The 17,191-nt window shown below is 31.2% G+C and overlaps 1 long non-coding RNA gene across 1 annotated transcript; it reads right to left on the bottom strand.

The window, feature by feature from the left end:
• Window positions 1-714: 714 nt before the first annotated feature.
• On the bottom strand, window positions 715-10,467 carry LOC140450380 (uncharacterized). The gene is made up of 3 exons (XR_011952015.1): window positions 10,279-10,467; window positions 8,672-8,825; window positions 715-5,392 (listed from the first exon to the last, which is right to left on the bottom strand). It is a non-coding gene; the product is annotated as an uncharacterized lncRNA (long non-coding RNA).
• Window positions 10,468-17,191: the final 6,724 nt, after the last annotated feature.

Consider the following 17,191-nt stretch of genomic DNA (forward strand, 5'->3'; position numbering starts at 1 on the left):
ATTCTAAAAATTTCTTAATGTTTGTTTGAAATCTCTAGTTCTAGGGGCCCCCAACAGATGGGGCCACTTAGATAAAAATACAGGAGTCGCGCATTTCGGGTACTTAAGTAAAGTATCAAAATGGTGGGAAAACGAAGGGCGGGCGGGGTCTTTGTAACAAACATCAGCATGAGACTCTTGCAATTTCGTGATGCATAAGATTTGAATTTTAAGTGTTAGTTTTTAGAAGAAAACTCTTGGTTGATTTGTGTGTGAGACGAAAAAGAGCGACCTACCCCTCCATATAGTCAATCAGTACTGAAATTCTATTCTAATTATCTGACCCTAAGTAATTTTATTTAAGAGACCTTGGCCTGTATGTAAGTGGCGCCATCTTTTAGGCGATTGTTTAGCTAGTTTCGTGTATAAACTGTTGCCTACATCTGGGCGAATTTCTGGAGTTGTGTTATTTAGCTATATCGTGTTATTTTCTCACATGAACACCACCGATACATTTCTAAGGAAAATAAAAGACATTTTATGATTTAAAGTTTATTTTTAAATTCATATAGGAGAGTTTATTGAAATTATATACAATAAATTATAAACTTATACATAGAAAAGTTGAGTTTTCGGTGAGAAATCTTTTTATAGCCTTTGCAGTTAACACTTTCTAACAAACATCAGCATGAGACTCTTGCCATTTCGTGATGCATAATATTTGACTTTTAAGTTTTAGTTTTTAGAAGAAAACTCTTGGTTGATTTGTGTGTGAGACGAAAAAGAGCGACCTACCCCTCCATATAGTCAATCAGTACTGAAATTTTATTCTAATTATCTGACCCTAAGTAATTTTATTTAAGAGACCTTGGCCTGTATGTAAGTGGCGCCATCTTTTAGGCGATTGTTTAGCTAGTTTCGTGTATAAACTGTTGCCTACATCTGGGCGATTTTCTGGAGTTGTGTTATTTAGCGATATCGCGTTATTTTCTCACATGAACACCACGGATACATTTCTAAGGAAAATAAAAGACATTTTATGATTTAAAGTTTATTTTTAAATTCATACAGAAGAGTTTATTGAAATTATATACAATAAATTATAAACTTATACATAGAAAAGTTGAGTTTTCGGTGAGAAATCTTTTTATAGCCTTTGCAATTAACACTTTTCCCTGATCATGTTTATAAAACACAGAAACGCTATAAATACTTCAATACAATAGATGACTGCTAGCTTTGTACACTAGTCTTACCAACACCCTAAATTGAGTACTCTTCCACAGCATGGTACATGTCTGGCGTGTTTCTGTGCGGGAAAATAATGGTTGTTCTTTTAGAGCCCATAAAATAATTGCTTACATATTTGATATACACAGTGATGAAAATGTATTTGTATTAAAATTCGTTTTCGTTTAAAATCAAAAAGTAATTTAACAGTAATATAAAGAAAAAATAAAGTATAAATCACAGAGGAGAAGAAAATAAACTATAAAAGAGAAAAGAAAGTTTTTTATTTACTTTGAATGATAGTAATGTGGTCTGTCGCAGTCCATTATCAATGATTACTAAATAGTAATTAACAAAATTATCCTGAGACCAAATTATCGACAGGGCCTAGTAAAAATCTAATGTAGAGGCCTGATCAACTGCAAAGTCCGGATCAGAAGTATAAAAAACAGAAATTTAAAATCATTATTGTCATTGTAAGATAGGGTATATAGAAGAGAAGAAAAGAAAGTATAGAAAAGAAAACAAAGTTTTTTATTTACTTTGAATGATAGTAATGTGGCCTGTCCTACTCCATTATCAATGATTACTAAATATAAATCAACAAAATTATCCTGAGACTAAAGTATCGACAAAATCTAGTAAAAATATAATGAAGAGGCCTGATCACCTGCAAAGTCCGGATCAGAAGTACGAAGAACATACTACAAGTCGACCAGAAATTTAAAATTATTGTCACTGTAAGATAGAGTATACAGAAGAGAAGAACAGAAAGTATAGAAAAGAAAAAGTTTTTTACTTACTTTGAATGACAACAATGTGGTCTGTCCTACTCCAGTATCAATAATTACTAAATAGTAATCAAAAAAATTATCCTGAGACCAAATTATCGACAGAATCTAATAAAAATATAATGTAAAGTCTGATCAACTACCAAGTCCGGATCAGACGTACGAAGAACATATTACATGTCGACCAGAAATTTTAAAATATTGTCACTGTAAGAGAGTATATAGAAAGTATAGAAACGAAAAGAAAGTTTTTTATTTACTTTGAATGACAACAATGTAGTCTGTCCTACTCCATTATCAATAATTACTAATTAGTAATCAACAAAATTATCCTGAGACAAAATCTAGTAAAAATATAATGTAGAGGCCTGATCAACTGCAAAGTCCGGATCAGAAGTACGGAGAACATACTACAAGTCGACCAGAAATTTAAACTCATTATTGTCACTGTAAGATAGAGTATATAGAAGAGAAGACAAGAAAAGAAAGTTTTTTATTTACTTTGAATGATAGTAATGTGGTCTGTCCCACTCAATTATCAATGATTACTAAATAGTAATCAAAAAATGATCCTGAGGCCAAATTATAGACATAATCTAGTAACAATATAATGTAGAATCCTGATCAACTGCAAAGCAGCCTGTCCAGATCAGAAGTACAAAGAAAGCACTACAAGTCAACCCGCAATTTAAAATCATTCCTGCTACTATAAAGTATATTATTTGTTTGTGTGGAACTAGTAGACATATGTAAGCGAAAGAAAAGAAGAAAATGTAGAGATGAAGATAAAAGATTCTTTAGATTTACTAATCAACAGAATGATCCCGGAGACCAAACTATTGATAGAATCTAGTAAAAATATATTGAATAGACCTCTGATCAACGGCAAAGCAGCCCGTCTGGATCAGAGTACGAACTATGAATTGACCAGGAATTTAAAATCATTCCGGTTAATATAAAGTAAAGCACGCCACTAGCAGAAAGACAAAAAGAGAAAAAAAGATTTTTAAAGTTTTTTTTGGATGATATTAACCGGATTTTATATTGCATTACAATTAATTACAAACATTCAACGAAGAATTAGACATATAACCAACCAGCAATTTAAAATAATTTGAATTTCCATTTGATAAAGAAAACAGATACAATGTGCCATTTTACCATTATTGAATGTAGCTAAATTACAATGAATTGATAATATATGAGGCTGTTATTTATCCTAATTGACAAAATAAAACAAAATCATTTTTTATTTTGGCGAAGTCAAACTAATTTTTCTTGAGGAATGTATTACAATCATTAAAATTTTTCAAAACTGCCTGTTACGGTCTTTTTACTAACATACTTCACCGCGAGAGAGCGCTCACTATAGACAGGAGGGAGGAGGCACCAAAATCCCAAAGATAATACATGTATATTACAATTTTCAATTAAATGTAGATTTATATGTATATATTAAGATATCATTACCAATAAAATATCAATACAAGACACTGCCTATTTCACATTATAAAGTGGAATAAAACTGAACGTTATTTGCAAAACTGTTTGTTTCTTCATCATTCAATAAACACATCATATAAACTATAACTTGCAGTTGCAGTGTCTAGATTGTCTGAAACCAAGTTTGTAATGTATGCATCCTTTAACAGGTACGTTGGATGTTATTTCCCAAGTCTACTACTTTATACATAGTGATAGCACAGTATAGATAACAACGGTGATAGTGACTAACTTCATGCACATGACATAACCTAAGATATGTATTCATTATACTTGTTTGTGTTTTGAAATATAAAGTAAAGTTGTTAATTTAGTTGGGTATTATTTATATGATTATATGCGAACACCAATAATATGGCGACGAGGATAAATGGGGAATAAACTACAGTTACAAACAAGGTGCTTGGGTAAACATTTTAATTAGTATTTGCAAGGTGCAAAATCTTTAACTCAGGTGAATTTCCAAGGGCACGATAGGCAGCCTACAATTATTGTACTGAATAGGTACTGATTGGAACATATATTAGATGTTAGAGCAATATTTTATCACAAATTATGAAGAGAACGATAATTAGCGATAAGGCCTACGGAACATTAAGGGACCAACCCACTTCTACTTTAAAATAATACACAATAGCCTTAGCAATTAGATATGCTTTACATACTCAAATATGTTATGCTTCTTTGACAAAAATTAACTTGTTCGCTGGTATGTGCAGTGTTTAAAATAAGAACACAGCCATGTTGGCAATATAAGACCACCGGCTTGTTAAAGAATCTTCACAAAGTATAAAGCTCACATTTCCAAACGTAGGACACTCCTTTATTCATACATATAGAGTTTTCTGATTGATAGAGAAGAAAGTAAACAAAATACCTATTATTGTAGAATCTAGGCATAATAAGTTCACATGCTAATCTTAACTAATAAGTTAAGTGTTGGCTGGATCATACAAGACTATAAAATTAAAGCAAAGCACATTGTAAAACTTCCTGGAGCCTGGCACTTGAAATTTTATCAACACAAAACGATTTATCTTTTATAAAACACGGTTTTTACTTAAGATGAGAATAATTACTTTAATAACACTGGAACACCTAAAGCTGTTAATATAAAGATAGTTCTCTTTCATATGTTCAGCCAGTTGAGGTAACATTAAGTAAGTCACTTAAAGGAGATAAAACTTCCATTATAAGTTTGTTGAATAAGCAATATGGTGAAGATTAGATGACACTACCAAAACTAATCTTCTATAACAATATCCTGAGTGAAGGTGACCAAGATTTATGTCAAAACAAAAACGACTCTAAAATCGTTTAAATCTTTTGGTATTATTTCTTTGTGTTTTGAAAAAGCCGCTTATTTTAATTTTTTTATGACTGTAACAGGGTATTTGGTTGTTTAAGTAATACATTTCTATTTTAATAAAACGTTAAACAGTTTTTGTTTTTATTTCATTGCAACTCTCTTTTCAAAAACAAACAATTTTCTTCTTTTTAACGGATTTGACTCATCATAATTAATAATGCATTGGTTACAAAATACAATAATTCAAAAATACAATTTCCATGAAAGCTGAAACGATTTTGTTGCTCTTTGTAAATAACGGCCTCATATATAAAATACATGATTCTTTGTCTTATTGTCACAATATTATAGCGTAGTAAACATATATCTATACATATTTTCTACAATATTAACATTTTCAACTTGAATTTTCACAGTAGATTTTGTAAAACCACCACAAATCAGTTGTTGGGCATATAATCATTTGGAATAGAGCATTTCTGGAAGCGAAGAATCTCTGCAAGCTGTTCTAGTTTCGTCAATGATACTTCTTTCAATGACCTTCAATGCTACATAAGCTTCAGAAAGAGCTTCATCAACACTAAAAAATAAACAAAAAATTAGTCAATTTATTTAAGTTTTACTTTTGCTTTTAATATTTCCTTTAATATGAAATGATCAAAATGCTCTAAAACTATAAGGAAGTGAGAAATTATTACAAAACGTTGATATACTGAATGGCAAAATGTACGAAAAAAAAGATCATACATTTGAGTATATTTTTTATCAATTTTAATATTTAACAATAGAGAGTTTTTGTAACTACTTAACGTAACGTATTTCCCTATACGTAAAGAACTAACGTATCCAAGAAGATGAACGTTAAATTAAGAGTTAAAGTTCTGCACGCAACGTAACGATGGTGTTGCCCTCATCAAATTAGTGATTAACTAATCAATTGTCAACCAGTCTTGTCCTTGTCATTTAACCCTATTTTATATATTCAAAATAAATAACAAATATTTTTTTGAACAATTTTTAATTTTTGAGATGGACGCGATATTAAATGTAGGTGCCTTTATTGATGATGAAGAAGACGAAGACATAGAAGATGCCCTTCTTCTCCACATCTTGCACGACTATACGGCTGCTTTAATTTTGATACCATGTCTGATATAAAATGTAAAAATATTTTTCGCTTTTGGGTTAAATTCCACCTTTCTGGATGGTCTTAAAGGTTCTTGCCTACGATTCTTTCAACAAGAACAAATCATCTTCATTGCTGAAGTGAAGTCGTTTCCTACTGCTTTACATTATTTATAAAAATCAAAACAAATATACTTAACCACAAATGTGAAAAAACACATACCACGTGTGCTTATGAAATGTGGATGTTGATTGATATTTTGGTAATCGGGTAAGATCCCCTTGTGCATTTGATTACCTTCGGCTCGATAGGGATGCGTATGAACGTAACGTACCAGGCTGTTACGTTAGGTAATAAGTATCTAGATACGTTAGTTCAACCATTAATGTGCATGCTTATATGTCAAAAAGATACGTTACGTATATGTATTTGCTTGCACAAAAACTCTCTAATATATAAATATTTGTCTGTAATATATTTTTGTAACCAACCATTCAATTTTTACTACAGACATGACATTCGAGATTAAAATGGCTACAAAACATCTACTAGGGCTTTGAAAATTATGCAGATAGTATACATTTCAAATTAAACCAATGTTTCTAATATAATTGAGAAAAATGGGGAAAAAATATCAGACACTCATGAATTGCCCAAAAAAGAAAATTTACACTACTTTGAAAGCCATGTATATGAACAAATTCAACTGTTATAAGTCTTTTATATGGAAATATTACAACAAAAATACGGAAAACACAAAACTTAATTAACATTTTAACTTTGAATTATATAAATGAATATCACATTTCGTATTTATTTATATTTTGTCCTTTGACAATGTCTTCAAATGTGAAATGTTGGAAAATCTGCGTTTTGTCTTATTTTTATACTGTTATTTCCTTTATAAAAGCTTAATTTCTGATGTACTGAATCCACAAAGCAATTAATAACAATAAAAGGGGTAATTATATGAACAAACAGAACTTAAAAGACAAGTTAACCAATTAAAATCTTCTTATCTAGAAGAAAAAAGATCGACACTCAGCTGCACAGCACTATGAGGATGAGAGCTGGTACAATTAAATCAACTCCCACCCAATGGCTTCCAGTATTAAGTCACATCCCACCTCCACATTTACGACGAGTTGACGATCTTACATGTGAATACAAAAAGATCAAGAACAATATAAACCTGCTGATCCACCAACATACCGAGAGTGCACAAAATACCCGTCTCCGTTCTAGAAAACCACCAATGAAAACAGCAAGAATGATACATGAGGAGTTCAACATCACGAATGCATGGTCCCAAGCATGGAACGCATGGCAAAATAACATGTCCTGCATTACCCACAAGCCACCAGGTTTTGATCTTCCACGCAAAATATGGTTCACTCTAAATAGGATCCGAACCAGACATGGCAGATGTGGTTACATGCTACATAAATGGGGAAAGAACCCGTCTCCTCAATGTGACTGTGGGGAGAACCAAACCATCGACCACATTATTGAAGAGTGTCCCTCAAGATCCTACAATGGTAGCCCTGAAGACTTCCTGTTTGCAACTTCAGAGTAAATTGATTATATAAATACACTTGATGTTTGTAACTATTTAAAGTTTGTCAAATACCTATATTACTAGTGTTTGTAATTTTATTCTAAATGTGTTGTAATTGCCATACGATAAATAAATAAATCTAGAAGAAAACTGGCATTGCAACAATCTAAACATACAAATTGTTGCTCTTTAAATGTTAAAATGTCAAACTGAAAATAATACAAGACAGTCAAAAAAGCTTAAATCACACAATCCAAACCTTTTTAAACCAAAATGTCATTCCAAAAAGACACTAAGCCAAAAAAAAAGATAATATTCTGTGATCACTGGATTGAACAAGACTTTTGTAATCTTAGTACTTATCAATAAACCCAGAGTTGTTATTATCCATCCCTTTGCCATTTAGATAAATACTTAACCAATTTACAACATGATTAATTACAAACAGTCCTTGATGAGGACACCTTCAATGATGTCTTAGGATTAGCATAGTAGGCCAATTTAGCTCGATTGATCTAGTATAAATACCGGTAGATATTGTCCACAACCTGTCATAGACGAAAGAAAAAACGAAAGGAGAAATTGACCAACATAGAAAATATTAAAAAATAAATAGTAGTAAAAGCTCTATTGAAAAACATTTCTTTTTCTTTTCCATTATTTGGAAGAAATATGACAGACTTGTGAATAAAGCAAAGAATGAATTTAAACTATTTTGACAGCCAATTGCTGTGAAACATCAAATTTTATAGCAATTTTGCAATAAAAATTAGGAAAGCTTAAGCTTAACATACATTTTAACATTTAATTATGGTATTGAAGACAAGAATCATACAACCAAGGGTTGTTAACTAAGCAAGGGACAAATCACCAAGTGATAAGGGTATCAGCTGATTGCACAAGAGACAAATATTACATATATGGACAATCAGCACTCAAAATATTAATTATTCAATTAAATTCTTCCTTCCCTGAAGAAAACTTGTATGGCAACAATTTAAACTTACAAATTGATGTTATATTTTGTCTAATGTTAAAATTTAGAGCTAAAAACCAAAGCAGATGTTTGATAATATTGTCTTAGATACAAAATAAACTTTTCCTTCAAGAAAAGATGTTTATAATGAAGAATGGTACATATTTAATAAATTAATAGAAGAAAATGTTCTACTAACATAAATATTGAAGTATATTCCTGTATTTAGAAACTGCTATTTTTATCTCTTTATCTGTACATTACTGCTATGTCATCTTGTTTGAGTTGAGGTCTCTTTTCTGCTGTAGTAGTTGCTTCATACATATGGTGACTCTTCAATCATTGTTTCAGTGCTGTAAAAAATAGAAATATAAATATGAATTAAATGTAAATCAAAAGTTTTCAGTGTTTTTATTGTTATAAATCAAAATCTTTTTATTCTTTCGATTTCTTCTATATTTTACAGCTGGTAATTTTATTGGCACAACTATTATATCTAAACAGCTTCAGTATCTTGCAAGTACTAATATAATCACTAACCAAATTTAATACATCTACGCAAAAAAATAAGAAACACCAAGAACAAAATGTATATACACAGTATAGTATACTAATTGTCTCTCATTGTATACTAATCAAACAGAAAGCTCATGTAATTGTTTATGACACACTTAAAGATGTCTCCTTGCTAAACATGTATACCATTGTGTCTAGTAAAACACAAGTTTAATTAAATACATTACAAAAACCGAACTACAAAGTTTCTTCTTCTTCTGGTTCCTATCCGTTTCGGATGTTGGAAATCATATTGGCAATCATGACTTTGCTCGCTGCGGCTCGAAACAGCTCCGTTGAGGTTTTCTTAAACCATGTTCTTAAATTCCGCAGCCATGATATTCTCCTTCTACCGGGTCCTCGCTTACCTTTGACTTTACCTTGCAATATAGACTGCAGCAGGGAGTAACGGTGCTGATTTCTCATAACGTGTCCCAGATATTGCAATTTTATGCATTTGATCGTAAACACAATCTCTGGTTCCTTCTTCATTTTTTCTAGAACTTCCTTGTTCGTGATCCTTGCTGTCCATGATATTCTCAGCATTCTTCTATAAAGCCACATCTCAAATGCTTCAAGTTTTTTAATAGTGGTGTCTGTAAGCGTCCATGCCTCCGCCCCGTACAACAACACAGAGAAAACATAGCATCTCAAATGTCTCATTTTTGTATCTAGGGATATGTTGTGACTTTTGAAGACTACAACTACAACTACAAAGTTATTCAGTAATAATAAAATTAGTAAATGATTTGTAAAAGCTTGAGTAACACCCACATTCAGAATGATTTTGACTGAAAAATAACAAAGTTATGAAATATTCTGAAACCAAAAAGAGAATCTCAAGAAGGAATTATATGAATTCTTTTTCAGAAATTCTAATGTATAAACAAGGAATGAGTATGCATCTTTATTCATTGGTATGAATTTGAGATTTTTAGGACACTGATTTGTTTACCTTTCTTAATTATGTCTCAACCATTTCACTTTCCATAACATCATTGTTTTGCTAACTGTTCCTGGCTTGCATGGATAGACTGTTGTTTGACACAGGTATAGTTCCTTTCATAATTAGTAGATCCATTCTCATAAGGTCTTTAAAACTAAAAACATAACATTTAATTGTAAACACTCAAAAAGTGTATAACTAACAGATATGTGAAAATACTCAGAAGCAATTTAATTGGTTTAAAATCCAAAATTCAACAAAACATTCAATCAAAACAGTGCTTTTGTAGGTAAATAAATACATACCTACACATCATAAGAAATAACACCTTTGATTAAAAAATTCAAAAAGTTTTAAACAAAATAAATTATATGTATAATAAATATCGCAATAAATAACCAGTCGTCTTGGAAGTAAATAATTTTTGAAATTAGGTTCGATTAATTTTATTTTACGTCTCGACACCATCTTTGACTTTCACTGACAGTTCTCTGATCTCAGCGCTTTTTAATTTTATGAAGAGTGTTAAAACGTGGAACTATTTTATTTAAAATAAACACCTCTAAAGTTAAAAACGTCCGCCGCCTATGAAACACGCTTCCGGCATTTCCGAAGCAATCCGAACTGTTAATTGCAACTGTCTTCCGTCTTGGTAGAATCTCCTTGTTCGAACACAGCCGGATGTGCCATACTTCCTTTTTGTACTTAAAAGTAGATATGTCTACTCAACCTTAAAGCCGACATAATTGCTTACTTGAATGCTAAGGATCTGTGTCATTTCAGAAAAGACAGGTAAAACTGAAATAAGATGAAGGATTTATTAAAATATGTAGATATACCTGAATGAACTGTAATATGCTAAAGGTATAACTTTGATAGCTCATAAAAAACAAATTTAAAATTGGAGGTGGAAGAATTAAACAGAAATTAAACTAAATCCCAGTAAAACAAAAACTGTGACAACTATAGATCAACTCAGCCAACCAGAATACCTATATCAATAATAGAGCATTATCTACTCAAATACAGAGGGTTTCCTATTTACAATTTAGGATCAAATAGTACCAAAAACAAAACTTCCTTATTAATATCGTTTCTCGTCGTCTCCATTCTCGATTAGATCGTTTTTGATCATTTTAAAATCACTAGAATCTTCATCAAACTGTTCGAGAAACTACTTCATGATAAAATGTTTTAGCAGCATCGTTGATAGCTATTTGGCACATTTTTAAAATAAGTCATAAATAGTCTGCACAGAAAACAAGAAATCTTTTTTTAAAAAGACAAGGTTTTTTTACCTTGGCTAAAGTTCTAATCTGAGCTAAGAACCATCCTCCTTTATCCGGGCTTGGGACCGGCAACAAAATCATTGAAATAGTCAATCTACTCAATGATAATGTAGGCGGAGTTAAAAAAACTTGACTTACAGAGACGTAAAACTACTAAGTCAAAATTAAAATTTTCAACAAAAAAAAATAAGTTTTCAGAAAATCACGTGAAAAATCAAGAAAGGGTTATATATATATATATATATATATATATATATATATATATATATATATATATATATATATATATATATATATATATATATATATATATATATACCCGGTATTTAGGCGTTGGACGCCCTTCCGGTAGGGATCTATGGAGGAGTATCACCTAGCCGCAAGCCCTTATCTCTTGCCGTACTGCTCCACCATAGGGTAGAAAGGGTTATATACCTGCCAATATGTGTTTAATTTATTAAGCAAAACAATAAAACTTTTGCTACAAATCTTACTATTATTAAATTATAAAGAACTACGAGATAAAAGATCTAGTTAAAACCAGAAAAGATATATCAAAGATATAGGGTAAAAGCATAATTGAGAAATTAACAAACAAAAAAAGAAATTCACATACTTAGAAGACCCCATAACTTTGTGAAATTGCTAAAAGATTAGATTTTATTTTTCTCGGAAATAAAAGAAGCTACACAGAGCCGAAATAACTGATATTCCAGAAGAAAGATTGAGTGATATCTACACTAGTCTTAGGTTTTTACAGAAACATTTAGGCGTCGAATATCACTGTGGAACGAGCGCCGGCGACTGCGTTATCACTAAAGGTTTTTTCTAGAATACCATTTACCAGATGTCTGTAAGTATATATGGGGACATATTTTTAATTTAATAAGGAAGACAAATTTAATCTTAGTTTTATTTAATTGCAGGTATTCAGTAGCTCTAAAACCACTTTAATAAAACCACCAAGCACCTTACCATAATAATTTCAGATAATCAAACATAATACAACACAAAATTTTTAACTCCCATATATTATATCCATCGTGACAGCGTATTCAAAATACAAGCAATACCATCAAAAAAGATAAATCAAAAGTATAAGATAAAAGAAAGATAAATTACTAATCAAGAAAAGAAATTTACATACTTAAAAGACTCCATTACTTTTTAAAATTGCTAAAATTTTTAGCAGATTTTATTTTTCTCGGAAATGAAAGACGCTACCCAAAGAGCCGAGATAACAGATATTCCAAAAGAAAGATTCAGTTTTTTACCTTAGGTTTCTACTTAAACATTTAGGCGTCGAATGTCGCTGTGGACCGAGCGCCGGCGACTTACTAATCACTGAAAGTTTTTTCTAGAATACCATTTACCAGCTGTCTGTGAGTATCTATGAGGGCAGATTTTTAATTTGATAAGAAAGACAAATTGAACCTTGTTTTATTTAACTGTAGGTATGCAGTAGCTCTAAAACCACTTTAATAAAACCACCAAGCACCTTAACATAATAATGTCCGATAATCAAACATAATAAAACACAAAATTTTCAACTCCCATATATTATATCTATCGTGACAGCGTGATTAAAATACAACCAATGCTACCAGAAAAGATATATCAAAAATATAAGATAAAAGAAAGATAAATTACTAATCAAGAAAAGAAATTTACATACTTAAAAGACTCCATAACTTTTTAAAATTGCTAAAATTTTTAGCAGATTTTATTTTTCTCGGAAATGAAAGACGCTACACAAAGAGCCGAGATAACTGATATTCCAAAAGAAAGATTCAGTTTTTTTACCAGTCTTAGGTTTCTACTTCAACATTTAGGCGTCGAATGTCGCTGTGGACCGAGAGCCGGCGACTTACTAATCACTGAAAGTTTTTTCTAGAATACCATTTACCAGCTATCTGTGAATATCTATGAGGGCAGATTTTTAATTTGATAAGAAAGACAAATTGAACCTTGATTTATTTAACTGTAGGTATGCAGTAGCTCTAAAACCACTTTAATATAACCACCAAGCACCTCAACATAATAATGTCCGATAATCAAACATAATAAAACACAAAATTTTCAACTCCCATATATTATATCTACCGTGACAGCGTGATTAAAATACAACCAATGCCACCAGAAAAGATATATCAAAGATATAAGATAAAAGAAAGATAAATTACTAATCAAGAAAAGAAATTTACATACTTCAAAGACTCCATAACTTTTTAAAATTGCTAAAATTTTTAGCAGATTTTATTTTTCTCGGAAATGAAAGACGCTACACAAAGAGCCGAGATAACTGATATTCCAAAAGAAAGATTCAGTTTTTTTACCAGTCTTAGGTTTCTACTTAAACATTTAGGCGTCGAATGTCGCTGAGGACCGAGAGCCGGCGACTTACTAATCACTGAAAGTTTTTTCTAGAATACCATTTACCAGCTATCTGTGAATATCTATGAGGGCAGATTTTTAATTTGATAAGAAAGACAAATTGAACCTTGATTTATTTAACTGTAGGTATGCAGTATCTCTAAAACCACTTTAATATAACCACCAAGCACCTTACCATAATAATTTCAGATAATCAAACATAATACAACACAAAATTTTTAACTCCCATATATTATATCCATCGTGACAGCGTATTCAAAATACAAGCAATACCATCAAAAAAGATAAATCAAAAGTATAAGATAAAAGAAAGATAAATTACTAATCAAGAAAAGAAATTTACATACTTAAAAGACTCCATTACTTTTTAAAATTGCTAAAATTTTTAGCAGATTTTATTTTTCTCGGAAATGAAAGACGCTACCCAAAGAGCCGAGATAACAGATATTCCAAAAGAAAGATTCAGTTTTTTACCAGTCTTAGGTTTCTACTTAAACATTTAGGCGTCGAATGTCGCTGTGGACCGAGCGCCGGCGACTTACTAATCACTGAAAGTTTTTTCTAGAATACCATTTACCAGCTGTCTGTGAGTATCTATGAGGGCAGATTTTTAATTTGATAAGAAAGACAAATTGAACCTTGTTTTATTTAAGTGTAGGTATGCAGTAGCTCTAAAACCACTTTAATAAAACCACCAAGCACCTTAACATAATAATGTCCGATAATCAAACATAATAAAACACAAAATTTTCAACTCCCATATATTATATCTATCGTGACAGCGTGATTAAAATACAACCAATGCTACCAGAAAAGATATATCAAAAATATAAGATAAAAGAAAGATAAATTACTAATCAAGAAAAGAAATTTACATACTTAAAAGACTCCATAACTTTTTAAAATTGCTAAAATTTTTAGCAGATTTTATTTTTCTCGGAAATGAAAGACGCTACACAAAGAGCCGAGATAACTGATATTCCAAAAGAAAGATTCAGTTTTTTTAACAGTCTTAGGTTTCTACTTAAACATTTAGGCGTCGAATGTCGCTGTGGACCGAGAGCCGGCGACTTACTAATCACTGAAAGTTTTTTCTAGAATACCATTTACCAGCTATCTGTGAATATCTATGAGGGCAGATTTTTAATTTGATAAGAAAGACAAATTGAACCTTGATTTATTTAACTGTAGGTATGCAGTAGCTCTAAAACCACTTTAATATAACCACCAAGCACCTCAACATAATAATGTCCGATAATCAAACATAATAAAACACAAAATTTTCAACTCCCATATATTATATCTACCGTGACAGCGTGATTAAAATACAACCAATGCCACCAGAAAAGATATATCAAAGATATAAGATAAAAGAAAGATAAATTACTAATCAAGAAAAGAAATTTACATACTTCAAAGACTCCATTACTTTTTCGAATTGCTAAAATTTTTAGCAGATTTAATTTTTCTCGGAAATGAAAGACGCTACACAAAGAGCCGAGATAACTGATATTCCAAAAGAAAGATTCAGTTTTCTTACCAGTCTTAGGTTTCTACTGAAACATTTAGTCGTCGAATGTCGCTGTGGACCGAGCGCCGGCGACTGACTAATCACTGAAAGTTTTTTCTAGAATACCATTTACCAGCTATCTGTGACTATCTATGAGGGCAGATTTTTAATTTGATATGAAAGACAAATTGAACCTTGTTTTATTTAACAGTAGGTATGCAGTATCTCTAAAACCACTTTAATAAAACCACCAAGCACCTCAACATAATAATGTCCGATAATCACACATAATAAAACACAAAATTTTCAACTCCCCTATATTATATCTATCGTGATAGCGTGATTAAAATACAACCAATGCCACCAGAAAAGATATATCAAAGATATAAGATAAAAGAAAGATAAATTACTAATCAAGAAAAGAAATTGCTAAAATTTTTAGCAGATTTAATTTTTCTCGGAAATGAAAGACGCTACACAAAGAGCCGAGATAACTGATATTCTAGAAGAAAGATTCAGTGTTATCTAGACTTAGGTTTCTACCGAAACATTTAGGCGTCGAATGTCGCTGTGGACCGAGCGCCGGAGACTGACTAATCACTGAAAGTTTTTTCTAGAATACCATTTACCAGCTGTCTGTGAGTATCTATGAGGGCAGATTTTTAATTTGATAAGGAAGACAAATTGAACCTTGTTTTATTTAACTGTAGGTATGCAGTAGCTCTAAAACCACTTGAATAAAACCACCAATCACCTCAACATAATAATGTCCGATAATCAACCATAATAAAACACAAAATTTTCAACTCCCGTATATTATATCTATCGTGACAGCGTGATTAAAATACAACCAATGTCACCAGAAAAGATATATCAAAAATATAAGATGAAAGAAAGAAAAATTACTAATCAAGAAAAGAAATTTACATACTTAAAAGACTCCATTACTTTTTAGAATTGCTAAAATTTTTAGCAGATTTTATTTTTCTCGGAAATGAAAGACGCTACACAAAGAGCCGAGATAACTGATATTCCAAAAGAAAGATTCAGTTGTTTTACCCGTCTTAGGTTTCTACTGAAACATTTAGGCGTCGAATGTCGCTGTGGACCGAGCTCCGGCGACTGACTAATCACTGAAAGTTTTTTCTAGAATACCATTTACCAGCTGTCTGTGAGTATCTATGAGGGCAGATTTTTAATTTGATAAGGAAGACAAATTGAACCTTGTTTTATTTAACTGTAGGTATGCAGTAGCTCTAAAACCACTTTAACAAAACCACCAAGCACCTCAACATAATATTGTCCGATAATCAAACATAATAAAACACAAAATTATTAACTCTCCTATATTATATCTATCGTGATAGCGTGATTAAAATACAACCAATGCCACCAGAAACGATATATTAAAGATATAAGATAAAAGAAAGAGAAACTACCAATCAAGAAAAGAAATTTACATACTTAAAAGACTCCATTACTTTTTCAAATTGCTAAAATTTTTAGCAGATTTTATTTTTCTCGGAAATGAAAGACGCTACACAAAGAGCCGAGATAACTGATATTCCAAAAGAAAGATTCAGTTTTTTTACCAGTCTTAGGTTTTTACTGAAACATTTAGGCGTCGAATGTCGCTGTGGACCGAGCGCCGGCGACTGACTAATCACTGAAAGTTTTTTCTAGAATACCATTTACCAGCTGTCTGTGAGTATCTATGAGGGCAGATTTTTAATTTAATAAGGAAGACAAATTAAACCTTGTTTTATTTAACTGTAGGTATGCAGTAGCTCTAAAACCACTTTAATAAAACCACCAAGCACCTCAACATAATAATGTCCGATAATCAACCATAATAAAACACTAAATTATTAACTCCCCCATATTATATCTATCGTGATAGCGTGATTAAAATACAACCAATGCCACCAGAAACGATATATTAAAGATATAAGATAAAAGAAAGAGAAACTACCAATCAAGAAAAGAAATTTACATACTTAAAAGACTCCATTACTTTTTCGAATT

The sequence above is a fragment of the Diabrotica undecimpunctata genome, chromosome 9 (genome assembly GCF_040954645.1).
Source record: "Diabrotica undecimpunctata isolate CICGRU chromosome 9, icDiaUnde3, whole genome shotgun sequence".
Lineage (NCBI taxonomy): Eukaryota > Metazoa > Arthropoda > Insecta > Coleoptera > Chrysomelidae > Diabrotica > Diabrotica undecimpunctata.